This window comes from Silurus aristotelis (assembly GCF_946808225.1).
Source record: "Silurus aristotelis genome assembly, chromosome: 18".
Classification (NCBI taxonomy): Eukaryota; Metazoa; Chordata; class Actinopteri; order Siluriformes; family Siluridae; genus Silurus; species Silurus aristotelis.
The window spans coordinates 12,986,895-13,001,567 of NC_139591.1; the positions used below are offsets into that span (position 1 = coordinate 12,986,895).

The 14,673-nt window shown below is 37.2% G+C and overlaps 1 long non-coding RNA gene across 1 annotated transcript in view; it reads left to right on the forward strand.

The window, feature by feature from the left end:
• Positions 1 to 3,384: 3,384 nt before the first annotated feature.
• Positions 3,385 to 14,673, forward strand: part of LOC310741499 — an 89,823-nt gene continuing 78,534 nt past the window's right edge. Inside the window, exon 1 of the long non-coding RNA XR_014537976.1 lies at positions 3,385 to 3,536. This is a non-coding gene — a long non-coding RNA (uncharacterized lncRNA). The remainder of the gene's footprint in view (positions 3,537 to 14,673) is intronic.

Sequence of the window (14,673 nt, forward strand, 5' to 3'; positions counted from 1 at the left end):
GGCGGGACGGTATTCATCCCACCCGGGAAGGTGCTGCTCTCATTTCTTGTAGTATAGGTAAGAGTCTCAGAACAGCACTAGTTAACAAGTGACTGTCTAGAGCCAAGGCCAGGGAGCAGACAGACAGGCTAAACCAACCGTCTGCTGGCTGCACAGAGTCGTCACTCAGGATCCACCATATTGTGACTGTGTCTGTCCCCCGAGCGAAACCAAAATATAGGAATTATCAGAAAGTCTGCACAGCCAGCACCTCTGATCTAAAAATTGGATTGCTGAATATTAGATCTCTCACGCCAAAAGCGCTGACTATAAACGAAATTATTACCGACCAGGAGTTTAATATAATGTGTTCGACAGAAACATGGATTAAATCGAATGAATATGTAGCATTAAATGAGGCGAGTCCTCCTGGGTATAGTTACATACACCAACCCCGTCTAAATGGCAGAGGAGGTGGAGTAGCAGCTATTTATAATAATAATCTAAACGTCACACAAAAGACTAAACAAAAATGTAAAACATTTGAAGTTCTTTACACCAACATAAAATATTCAGTGTCCGAAAGCAGGTCAAGCCAGTTAATTCCACTAATTATTATTTATAGACCCTCAGGGCCCTACTCTGATTTTCTGATAGAATTTGCAGATTTCATTACAAATTTAGCTACTTCTTTAGACAAACCATTAATTGTTGGTGACTTTAATATTCATTTTGATAATTTTCAAATTTTGACATTTTCAAATATTCATTTTGACATTCTTTTTGCTTTAAAGGAAGACTCCTTTAAAGCAGCAGTTGTGTCCATTCTAGAGGACCCACTCATAGTGGTGGACACACTCTCGATTTGTTGTTAAAATTTGGATTACCACGTTACCGTGTTAAGCGTACTTTCGAGTCAGCTACAGCAGCGCATTTTATTAATAATCTTCCCGAAATTACATTATTAGATAGATCTCCGTCAGACCCCGCAGAGCTCGACTGGGTCACTGAACATTTAGAAACAATGTTACGTTACACTCTAGATGATGTAGCTCCCCTTAAGACCAAAATGATCAGGGAGAAAAAATTAGCACAGAGGTATAATGATCATACGCGCACCTTAAAACAGACCACTCGAAAATTAGAACGTAAATGGCGTCAAACTAAATAAACAGTATTTCAAATAGCATGGAAGGAGAGCCTCTTAAATTATAGAAAATCTCTTAGTGCTGCTAGATCAGCATATTTCTCCACCCTCATAGAAAATAACAAGCATAATCCTAGATTTTTATTCAGCACGGTAGCAAAATTAACAGGAAATAAAAGCACTGCACTAACATGCACACCATCATTAGGTAGTAATGATTTCATGAACTTTTTTAATAATAAAATTGAAAACATCAGGCAATAAATCCAGACGGTTAATATAAATCCAAATTATTTTACAAGTAACCCTGTAGACAGCAGTGTAATTATAGCAGACAATCAACTACAAAGCTTCACTCCTATTCATGAGAATGACTTAATTTAATTAATCTCCTCATCAAAATCATCAACCTGCATTCTTGATCCCTTGCCTACAAGTTTCTTTAAACAGATAGCTCCAGAGGTAATTGAACCTGTTTTAAAAATAATTAACTCTTCCATTAGCACTGGTTATGTACCAAAATCCTTTAAACTGGCAGTTATCCACCCCCTTATTAAGAAACCTGACCTTGACCCATGTCAGTTGTCCAACTACAGACCAATATCAAATCTCCCCTTTATATCCAAAAATTTTATAATAGGGTGTAGAACAGCAGCTCTGCTCACACCTACTTATGAATAAAAATTCAATGTATCAGTCAGAATTTCGGCCTCATCATAGCACAGAGACGGCGCTAGTTAAGGTGGTAAATGACCTGTTATTGGCCTCTGATCAGGGTTTTGTCTCCTTACTTGTTTTGCTCGACCTTAGTGCAGCTTTTGACACCATTGATCACACTATACTGCTTGCTAGACTTGAGAACGTTTTTGGAATAAAGGGAACAGCTCTCTCTTGGCTCAGGTCTTATTTGACTGATCGCTATCAGTTTGTTGATGTAAATGATAAGTTCTCCACACTCTATGAGGTAAAGTTTGGTGTTCCTCAAGGATCTGTCTTAGGCCCACTGCTTTTCTCTTTATATATGCTGCCTCTTGGTGAAATCATTCATAAACATGGTATTAGATTCCATTGCTATGCTGATGACACACAGCTGTATATTTCAGCAAAGCCAGATGAGCGAGATCAGCTTAACAATGTTGAGAAGTGTGTAAAGGACATTAGACAGTGGATGCTTGATAACTTTCTTCTGCTCAACTCAGATAAGACGGAAGTACTTTTACTAGGACCACATGCAGCTAGAAGTAAACTTTCCGAACGTAGCATCTCTGGATGGTGTTTCTGTTTCAGCGTGTACGGCTGTCAAAGACCTTGGTGTAATTATTGACTCGAGTCTTTCCTTTGAGTCTCACGTGAATAATATTACCAGGATCGCCTTCTTTCACCTTAGAAATATTGCTAAAATTAGAAATATGATGTCATTACAGGATGCAGAAAAACTAGTTCATGCTTTTGTTACTTCTAGATTAGACTACTGTAACGCTTTACTATCTGGGTGTGCGAGTAAGTGCATAAATAAGCTTCAGTTAGTTCAGAATGCAGCAGCAAGAGTCCTCACTAGATCTAGGAAATATGACCACATCACCCCTGTTTTAATCAGTCTACACTGGCTCCCAATCAAATCTTGCATTGATTATAAAATATTACTACTGACGTATAAAGCACTTAACGGTCTCGCACCGCAGTATCTGAGTAAACTTCTGTACCAGTATGATCCTCCACGCCTACTTAGATCAAAAGGTGCAGGCTATCTGTTGGTTCCTCAAATAATGAAGACTACAGCAGGGGGGAGATCTTTTTCTTATAAAGCCCCACAGTTATGGAACAGCCTTCCAACCAGTGTTCGGGACTCAGACACAGTCTCAGTGTTCAAGTCGAGGTTGAAAACTTATTTATTTAGTCAAGCCTTTTATCAGTAGATTTTTCTTAGGTAAAGGAGCAGATCTGGAGGGAGCATGGATATAGAGTGTTGGTTGAACTGGTATATGTGTATGCTGTCGTCCCCTCACATTCACACGTTCACTCGGGTTTGTTGACGGTGGTGTGGTGGGTCGTCTCTTATCCCAGAGATCCCTCATGTCTGTGTTACCTTCTGGTTCTCCCTTTTAGTTATGCTGCCATAGCAAGTCTTGCCGGAGTCCAAACTGCACAGTGACATTAACTTTCATACACCAATAGGGACACCTAATAATCCATATCCTTATCTTCCCGTCACCCTCTCTCCCTCTCTCTCTCTCTCTCTCTCTCTCTCTCTCTCTCTCTCTCTCTCTCTCTCTCTCTTTGGTGCTCCTGAGGCTCCAGTGATCACTGTTCCTGCCCCTCTCCCCTCCGTGGAACTTCACACTTCTGTGCAGCTTGGGACGGTCTCTCATCAACACCTTGGGTGGTTCCATGTAATTCCGGAGTAGAACAGGTGCTTTGAGGATGGATTGGACTGTAGTTGGTGTCGGCGGTCTGCTGCACTGACTCGGGAGTGCAGTTTGCTTCTGATCGTCATCACTGTACTCCGCAGCATTGTATATCTGCTTCAAATGGACCTTTGGTGCAAGCCAGATGAGGATGGGTTCCCTCTTGAGTCTCAAGGTTTCTTCCTTATGCCATTTTTTCCTTGCCACAGTTGCTCATCAGGGACAAACATACTTACAAAGAACATATTTATGTTTAATCACCACATTATCTGTGTAAAGCTGCTTTGAGACAATGTTCATTGTTAAAAGCGCTATACAAATAAAAATGAATTGAATTGAATTGAATTGTTATGCAAGAAGAGCCTCGCTGCTCTTGAAGTCAGTGCTTTAAAACCCTTTTGTCTGCTTTGTGATTTTCACACAGAGCCGATCAAACAAACTTAAACCACAACCCATTTAATTGGAATGCTGCCATGCTGGATTTAGTTTTTCATCATTATTTATTCACAGTGTGCAATCAATTGATGCAATTTATTTTTGTGACATGTAAAGCAATTTTACACCAAAATCCACCATTTCTTGAACATGTATCATATTAATTATAGTAAAATTATTTGTTATTATAAGGAAATCATAACTTGAAGTCTGTTTTTTTTTTGCTCTGTCTATAATTTTAAACCAAAAATCTGACCAAAAAAATCTGTCTTTTTATTACGATTAAAAAAAAAGTTTATTTGGACCTTGAACTCCTGGGAGGAATTAAAGCTGTTTACCTTCAGTGAAGGAGCTGAATTTGACGTCAACTCTTGTCGTGTTGCTGCGCAGAGTAAGGTGACGTGAGTAGACTGCAGATGCAGCTCTTCTCTCTCTCTCTCTCTCTCTCTCTCTCTCTCTCTCTCTCTCTCTCTCTCTCTCTCTCTCTCTCACACTCTTTCTCTTGCTCTTTCTCTCTCTTTCCCTCAGCTGGCCAATCACAAGCAATCTTTTGGGTGGTCTACATCCGGTAAAGACTGATGTGTGAACAGCATAGTAATCAACCTGCCATTGACTGGGAAGAAAATGAATGAAGGTCGAGTGTCAGTCCCTTGTTGGTGCACCTGATCGCACACCACTCTACCCTGGATGTAATAAAGTCCATATCCCTGCTTTTTAAAATGTCACTCAAGTGTTCTGCTGAGGTGCTGCAAATAATCCACCGAGAGTTGAGCAGGTGTAATGTAATTTTTTTTACTGTACATATTTGCAGTAGCCACATCGAGGTCTTGTGGTAAGAGCTCTTGAGCCGAATATAAAACATAGCAGAGACTGAAATTGAGCACATCAGTATGATTTGCCAGCCAAAAAGTCTGCCCGTAACGGTGCTTAAGAATGCAGAGCACTGTCAAAGCTTTTTTAATTCGGCATTGTATACCTGACCTCCTCTGACATTCTCTAAAGGCAAGCTGACCTGCAGCAACACAGAAAGAAAGAAAAAACTATATGAGCCAAGTACTGACCTTTTTGCTAGTGTTAGCTGTGTTCAAATTATATATGAACTAGCACACATAGAATTTTATATCTACCCACATAGCAGAAATGGCAATTTGGTCATTTTAGTTATTTTAATGAAATAAATTAAATTAAATAAAAGTAATATAAATGAACAGATGGCTTGGCTACATCATGATCACATGAGGGACAGGGAAGATCATCTTAACTGAAAGTGAAAAGAGTGTTTATGTGACCATTAATTCCACAATCCTTAGATGATTTCAGGCTGTCTGTCTATGATAATGATGATGATTAGCAGCCGTAGTCAGTAGTAGAAGTAGTAGTAGTAGTAGTAGTAGTAGTAGTAGTAGTAGTAGTAGTAGTTGTAATAGTAATAGTAATAGTAGTAGTAGTAGTAGTAGTAGTAGTAGTAGTAGTAGTAATAGTAATAGTAGTAGTAGTAGTAGTAGTAGTAGTAGTAGTAATAGTAATAGTAGTAGTTGTAGTAATAGTAATAGTAGTAGTAGTAGTAGAAGTAGTAGTAAAAGTAATAGTAGTAGTAGTAGTAGTAGTAGTAGTAGTAGTAGTAGTAGTAGTAGTAATAACAATGTGAGTAGTAGTAGTAGTAGTAGTAATAGTAATAGTAATGGTAGTAGTAGTAGTCGTAGTAGTAGTAGTAGTAGTAGTAGTAGTAGTAATAGTAATGGTAATGGTAGTAATAGTAGTAGTAGTAGTAGTAGTAGTAGTAGTAGTAGTAGTAGTAGTAGTAGTAGTAATGGTAGTAGTAGTAGTAGTAGTAGTAGTAGTAATAGTAATGGTAGTAGTAGTAGTAGTAGTAGTAGTAGTAGTAGTAGTAGTAGTAATAGTAATAGAAATGGTAGTAATAGTAGTAGTAGTAGTAATAGTAATGGTAGTAGTAGTAGTAGTAGTAGTAATAGTAATAGAAATGGTAGTAATAGTAGTAGTAGTAGTAGTAGTAATAGTAATGGTAGTAGTAGTAGTAGTAATAGTAATAGTAATAGAAATGGTAGTAATAGTAGTAGTAGTAGTAGTAATAGTAATGGTAGTAGTAGTAGTAGTAATAGTAATAGTAATAGAAATGGTAGTAATAGTAGTAGTAGTAGTAGCAGTAGTAGTAGTAATAGTAGAAGTAGTAGTAGTAATAGTAATGTAAAAAGTATGGTGATAGTTTGTTTTTCTGAATAAATTATTTATGTAAAGACTAAAACATTAAGAAAAACTACTGGTATCTACTATAAAATGTATTATTTTTTCCTATAAGTTAAAAGTTAGTTAGTTCTCTCTAACATCAATCACAACTATTTCAGCATTGTTTTCCTCTGATGGCTTTGCAAAGAAAACACTAACCCTGTTCTGAATTCTTTCGTTGGAAAAACCCCATAATAAAACTTTGACACTGAAGACTCCTTACATCAGATTAGCAAATTACCTGCATGAGCTATGTCAACGTATAGCAATTATAAATTGTTTCAGTATGCACTTTTTCAAGTTAAATAGTAGGAAGCAAGTACAAGCCTTGGTTTTATCAAGTTTCATTATTATTTCTGTTTTTGTTCTCCTTTTTCTAGCTAGTATTCTTCCCTATTGCTATTAATAGAACTATGAGCAGGTATTAATGACAACAGCACAACAGCATGCATGTACACACGTATTTTGGCAGTATCGTCTATTAGAACGTGACATTGCACATGGCCCATGAATTCCTGAGGTCCAGTCACTGTATCCTTCCCTTGAGAACCGGTTTTAGGGACAATAGTGAGACTGTGTGACCTAAATTTAAACATCTACAGACAACAAAAACGGCTTCAGAGGAAGTCATTCTGATAATACATATCCGATTCTATTATTACAATGTGAGAATTTTCTGAAAGGAAAATCAAGATGCTGACTTTAACATGCATTTAATTTGAGGTTTAATTTGTGAATACCTAGAAGCTGTTTCTCCCATAACCCCATTATATAGCTAGGAAAGATCCTTAGATTTAAAATTAACATAAGAAGCAAAAAATTACAGAGTGGTGACATTTAGAAACATCATTTCAGACAAGGATCATGTTCATCAAGGTGTACTTCATGTACTTCATGTGCCTAGAGCACTGGGATAAAAAATAAATAAATAAATGAGTGCACTGCTAAAGGCATGGAATCTATGCTAAGCCAAAAGCACACCAATAAGCTTAGCTCTGCCTCTCAAACTTAAGCTATTTGCATGTGTTTAAACATCCCGGAAACCATTTATAATGCAGGTCACATCACCGTAGTCCTTGTAGCAGTGTACAAAGGTTTATCACCTGTGTAATACTTATTTTATTATTCCTTCATTATGGTGTATACTATATACAATATTATATATAGCTAATTGTAGTTTTCCTTTTATACTACTTAAGCATAATTTAAGATTTTATACTTATAAAAATATTAAAAAAACATGCATTTATGGCCATTTACATAAACATATAGCAATATTATTATTATCAGTATTATTATTATTTAATGTCAGTGTGTATATATGGTATGTTTTATTTATTTTATTTTACTAAGTAAAGAATGAAATTGGCTATGACCAAGGCATGATGTTGATTGTTTTTCTATAACAGCACATACCAGAGATTTTTTCTTCTTTCAGTTGTTAATATAGAAATAATAACACAAGCTCATTAAAGGTCCCCTGGTGGTCTAGTGGTTAAGATGCAGCGCTCCCACCGCTGCGACCCGGGTTCGATTCCCGGTCAGGGAACCATCCCCAGCCACTCTTAGTGCCGGTCCCAAGCCCGGATAAATTGGGGAGGGTTGCGTTAGGAAGGGCATCCAGCGTAAAACATGTGCCAAATCAAACGTGCGGAGGATCCGCTGTGGCGACCCCTAACGGGAGAAGCCGAAAAGAAACACAAGCTCATTAATATTATACTGTGATTTGTGATTACCACACATTTAAAGCATGGGCATTTCATATCAAGTATATTTTATTTCACTAAATATTACACACTCATACCTACGTTTACATTGACTACACACTATATGGGTAAAGGTTTGTGGACACCTAACCATAAATTCCTAAGTGCTTTATTTTTTATAATATTGCTCATTTAGTTCCCATTTGTGGTTATAATTACCTCCATTCTTTCAACTAGATTTTGGAGTGTGCCTATGGGGATTTGTGCTCATTCAGCCATAAGGGTGTTAGTAAAGTCAAGCACTGACGTACGTTGAGGCGGCCTGGGGTGCAACATTGTTCCAATTCATCTCAAACATGCTCAATATGGTTGAGTTTAGAGCTCTATGGCATATTTTTCACTTTAAACCATGTAAACCATATGGTTTAACTAACTTTGTGCACAGGGACATCCACAATCACATCCAAAGACATTCAATACAATTGTGTTTGTCTCCAACATTGTGCTAGTGGTTTGCTTATAGTTTGGGGAACCACATAGGGCTCAGTTAGGTGCCTTAACACTTTTGTTCATATAAAGTATATTGCATGATTTTGTATATCGCATTAAGCGGTAACTCAGTGATTAAGAGCTTTTTTAAAAGAAAGGTTGTGAGTTCAAATCCTAGCACCCCAAGCTGCTGCTTCTTGGCCCTTGAGCAAAGCACTTAACCCTCAACTGCTTAGTTTTACAAATAAGGTAAGTGTAAGTTGCTCTGGAAAAGGGCTTGATTATAAAATACTACTACTGACATATAAAGCACTTAAGGGTCTCGCACCGCCATATCTGAGTGAACTTCTGTACCAGTATGATCCTCCACGCCTACTTAGATCAAAAGGTGCTGGCTATCTGTTGGTTCCTCCAATAATGAAGATTACAGCAGGGGGCAGATCTTTCTCTTATAAAGCCCCGCAGTTATGGAACAGCCTTCCTATCAGTGTTCGGGACTCAGACACAGTCTCAGTGTTTAAGTCGAGGTTGAAAACATATTTATTCAGTCAAGCCTTTAATCAGTAGATTTTTTTCTCAGGTAAAGGCTCAGATCTGGAGGGAACATGGATATAGAGTGTTTGGTGTACTGGGATATTTGTACGCTGTCGTCCCCTCACATTCACGCGTTCACTCAGGTTTGTTGACGGTGGTGTGGTGGGTCGTCTCTTATCCCAGAGATCCCTCATGTCTGTGTTGCCTTCTGGTTCTCCCTTTTAGTTATGCTGCCATAGCGAGTCTTGCCGGAGTCCAAACTGCACAGTGACTTTAACTCTCATGCAACAATAGGTACACATAATAATCCATATCCTTCTCTTCCTGTCACCCTCTTTTCTCTCTCTCTCTCTCTCTCTCTCTCTCTCTATCTCTTTCTCTCTCTCACCCTCTCTCTCTCTCTCTCTCTCTCTCTCTCTCTCTCTCTCTCTCTCTCTCTCTCTCTCTCTCTCTCGGTTGAGTTATACATGCTCCTGAGGCTCCAGTGACCACTGTTCCTGCCCCTCTCCCCTCCGTGGATCTTCCCACTTCATCCAGGCCTGCCTCTGGATAGTGTTCTCTTTGACTGGAGGCCACTCTGTGCAGCTGGGGTAGGTTTGTCATCAACGCCTTGGGTGGTTCCATGAAATTCGGGAGTAAGAACGGGAGCTTTGAGGATGGATTGGACTGTAGTTGATGTCAACAGTCTCCTACACTGATTCAGGAATACATTTCGCTTTTGATCATCATCACTGCACCCCGCAACATTGTATATCTGCCACAAATGGACATTTGGTGTAACCCAGATGAGGATGGGTTCCCTCTTGAGTCTGGTTCCTCTCAAGGTTTCTTCCTTATGCCATCTCGGGGAGTTTTTCCTTGCCACAGTCGCCACCGGCTTGCTCATCAGGGACAAACTTACTCATAAAGAACGTATTCATTTTTAATCACCACATTATCTGTGTAAAGCTGCTTTGAGACAATGTTCATTGTTAAAAGCGCTATACAAATAAAAATGAATTGAATTGAATTGAATTATTTGTAATAATAAAAAAAAAAAAAAACCTTCTCAAGGCCAATGTTTAACATTCAAATACTCTAATGCTTAATTTTGAAAGCAACTTCCTACATGTTAAGATTGAAGATGTAGTTTACTAATCTGAATGTTACACCTGTTTATGAGAAGTTATTAAAGTCTGTCTATTTACCCAAGATTATGCAAGTCTAGCATATAGCAACATCACCACTACTTTGCCAAGAACTTTTTTAAAAACAATAAAAAAAAAAGCAATATATCCAGTCTTCAAAAAAATGTGAACCCAGGATACACCTGAAAAAAGTATGAATAATCTTGAAAACAAAAAAAAAAATAATTGAATTGAATTGTGTTAAATGCGTTAGCTCCGAACTAATCTTAGTTAAAACCTTGTATCTATGATAGAAGCCTTCACCAAAAGCGTGCCTTTGAATTTTGCACCTATCAAATGTTTTCTGTTTAACAGTGTTTACATTGAGGCTATACTCTCCAAACTCAATGCTTATCACAGTTGCTCACATTGTTGGTGGTGGTGGGGGGTGGGTGTGTTCCTGCCAGCAGCATCAGGCTTTTCTGCAGGCTTATTGAACGTGTTTAATTAGAACCAGTGAACATTGTTCACACCCTCTGAAAGCTGCAGAATTGAACAACTGACTGTGAAGCCTGACACTGATTTCATAGTTGGTGGTTAAAAAACGATCTGAGATCAGCTGTAAAAGCAAGCATTTACACACAGCAAAGGCGCTGGACATGCCTGTCTCAGAACGTCCTAGCGTTGATGGATGACGGTTTGCTCCGCAGGGACCTGCTGTGGGTGTTGGCAGCTTTTCACAGCATTGTTCTCCAAGCTTGCGATCTCTCTGGGTAGGAAGCCCCCGCCACACTTTTCCCAACGCTTTCCATCAGGATATACAGCTTTCCCCCAAACCCCCCATTCCCACCCACGTCCTCTGCAGTCCACACCCCGATTGCTGCTTTCACAGAACTTCCTATACCTTACAACTCCTCCAGATGTTTTATTTGCTTATGCTTGCAAAATAATTAAAATAGTTGCAAAATAGCTATCATGATGAACTTCACAGTTTAGGCACAGTGCTGCAGCTTGTTAGTCATATTTAGGAAGTTTGCTGATCAAACATTTAATAAAATTTTTTTTTACTTGTTTTTTCCCTAAAGGTAAAATTGTTAGCTATTTCTTACTCTTTTCTCAAATCATGTAGGAATTTATTGCCATAGGAATTGAGCACAACAATTAGACCAAACAATTTAGGTTATGCAAGAATCTGACACTGCAATTCAAATAGACTTCATATTGAATATTTGACACAAATTGTAAAATTTGTCACTATTTTGACTCTGTTGTCTTAATTATGTGAGGATATCAGGATTAGTTAGTACCAGGCACTCACCAATACTCAAATGTTTTTTTTTCTAAATCAGCTTTTAAATGTATATACCATTGAATTATTTCATTCCGCCTCCAGGAGGCATCATTCATCATTCTTTCATGCTAGTTTTCATTTGTATGCTCTCAGGAGCATGTTTTCTTTTGTTTTTTTTCTTATATTTTTTACATTTTGACAATTATTAGCTTGTTTTGCAGGTCAAGGAATGGTTCTAAAAATAATATTAAGCTTTGCTAATGTTCTGTAAATTGAAATTTGAATAATAAAACTTTTTTTATAATTTTATATTTTGTATTTGCAATGTATGATGTTTTAAATAAACAAACAAACAAAATAAAATCCGTACAAAGTTTGCGTTTGTTTTATTGGTGTTTATTCTGTATTTGAAGGGATACCTGGGTAAAGAAAGTTTGAGACACCTAAGCACAGAGTAATAATGGGAGTAGTGAGAGTAATCTTACAAACACAGATTTACAGCTAAAGAGGCCCTACTTTAACAAAATCTTTATCAGTATTAAAATCAAGTAAAGGGCACCTGCTTCTCTTATTGTAATAAGTCCTCTTTCTTGTCAAGTCAGCTCATACAGGTTCAAACACACTTCCCTGCATGCAAGGCACTTTTGTGACATCTATAAACAAGGAAAGAGAGAGAGAGAGAGAAAAGTGGAGGCCCTGGTGGTTGAGAGATGAGACAGAAAATTGTTAAAGACTGGAAATTGCAGCCTGACACGAGATTCTGTGGTTTTTTTTAAACACTTTCGTGACAAAACTAATTGCTTTAGTTGGATTGGGTATTGCTGTCTCCCATTGATATGTATTGCATATCTTAAAAATTATTAGCACAAAGGATGTGACAGTGAATGAGTGAAAAAAGTTATTTGGACAGATGAATCCAGATTTGACATATTTGAAAGAGAACAGGAAAGAAAATGTTAGCAGACTGCCTCACACTTATAGTCAAACATAGAAGTGGAGGTTTAATACTTTGGGGTTGCTTTGGAGCAGGAAAGTCTTGAGATTGTTTTTCCAGGTGTCAGAAAAACTGAACCAAAATGGCTACCAATCCATAGTTCAAAGCCATGCAATTCCATCTGCGCTGGAGTTAATTAAAACCAACTTCAACCTAAAAGACAATGACTGAAAGCATATTCTATCTATATCTATCTATCTATCTATCTATCTATCTATCTATCTATCTATCTATCTATCTATCTATCTATCTATCTATCTATCTATCTATCTATCTATCTATCTATCTATCTATCTATCTATATACACACAAACCCGATTTGGGACACTGTACAAATTGTGAATAAAAACAGAATGCATGTGGAGGTTTCAATAAATTTCAATATTTTATTCAGAATACAACATAGATGACATATCAAATGTTTTAAACTGAGAAAATGTATCATTTTAAGGGAGAAATAAGTTGGTTTTAAATTTCATGGCATCAACACATCTCAAAAAAGTTGGGACAAGGACATGTTTACAACAGTGTTTCCAGTGACAATGTTTCCTGGAAGTATTCCTGAGCCCATGTTGTGATTTCCATTACAGTAGCGTTCCTGTATGTGATGCAGTGCTGTCTAAGGGCCTGAAGATCACGGGCATCCAGTATGGTTTTCAGGCCTTGACCCTTATGCACAGAGATTGTTCCAGATTCTCTGAATCTTTGGATGATATTATGCACTGTAAATGATGATAACTTCAAACTGTTTGCAATTTTTCTCTAAGAAACTCTTTTCTGATATTGCTCCACTATTTTTTGCCGCAGCATTGGGGGAATTGGTGATCCTCTGCCCATCTTGACTTCTGAGAGACACTGCCACGCTGAGATTTTCTTTTTTACCCAATCATGTTGCCAATTGACCTAATAAGTTGCAAATTGGTCCTCCAGCTGTTCCTTATATGTACATTTAACTTTTCCAGCCTCTTATTGCTACCTGTCCCAACTTTTTTGTAATGTGCAGCTCTCATGAAATCCAATATGAGCCAATATTTGGCATAACATTTCAAAATGTCTCACTTTCAATATTTGATATGTTATCTATATTCTATTGTAAATAAAATATAAGTTTATGAGATTTGTAAATTATTGAATTCCTTTTTTATTCACAGTTTGTACAGTGTCCCACCTTTTTTGGAATTGGGGTTATATATATATATATATATATATATATATATATATATATATATATATATATATATATATATATATATATACATCTCCAAACTCTTGTACACATTATTTAGAGAGCATATAGTCAGCTGGAGTGTTATCTATCATGGAACAGCTTGTGCAGTCACCAGACCTAAATCCTACTGAACTGCTCTTTAATTAACTGGATTGCAAGGTGGAAAAGAATTATCCAACAAATAAAGAAGTTTTACAATAGATATGGCAAACTATTTCAGCTCCATATTTGAAGAAACTGTCTGGATGCAGAAACCTGTTTGTAAACTTGTTACTCATGCAAAGGGAGGATTTTTCAAGAAATTTAGAAGAGTTTTAACATCTGCACATTTATATATTTGTTTAGTCAAAGTAAATCTTCATATTGTTAAATTACCTAGTATGCTGCAAATACTGTAAACAAAAGGAAAGGATGTGTCTAAAAATCTATAAAATACCAATATTTTTGCAAGCACTGTAAATGTAATCATATATGTATAAAATATCTATATATCTCTGAGAGCATACATTTAGGTCATATATTATGCGATCTGCTATAACCTTCTGATAAGGAGCAATAAGAGCTGTTGATTAATGTTATTAAAGTGCTGTTTGGCTCTTGCATGGCTCCACATAAAGAGATAGAGTAATGGGTGATAACAGGAAATAAACAGTCTTAAGGATGTTCCACGACACTAAATGTTTACATAAATTATTTGCAAACTGCTGTTTGATAAGGGGAATAAAATGCTGAGTACATGCCTTTATAGGAAAATAATCAAGCTTCGGAGTTGCTTGGTGTCAGTACTAGCTAACACACTTCAGCTCTCAGTGGATTTGCCTAGAGAGAGATTTGTTCTAGCACAGAGTCATAAACACTAATGGCTTGTGCGCCATAGTATTTTATAGTGGCGAACACACTGACAAGTGAAAATATGTTCTTACACCTAAAAATCTGATTTACGCCCCAAAGTGTGGTAAAGTCTTAAGAAAACTCTTCAAACCAAGTGTGACAAGCAACAGTGACTCAGAAGAACAAATGTGTTTGAGTGCTTTCCACACATATGCAAGCCCATGCAAAAGAGTGTTGAACGAATTCATGTAAAATTCCTCACTTCTTTTTTTGTTGTAATTTTT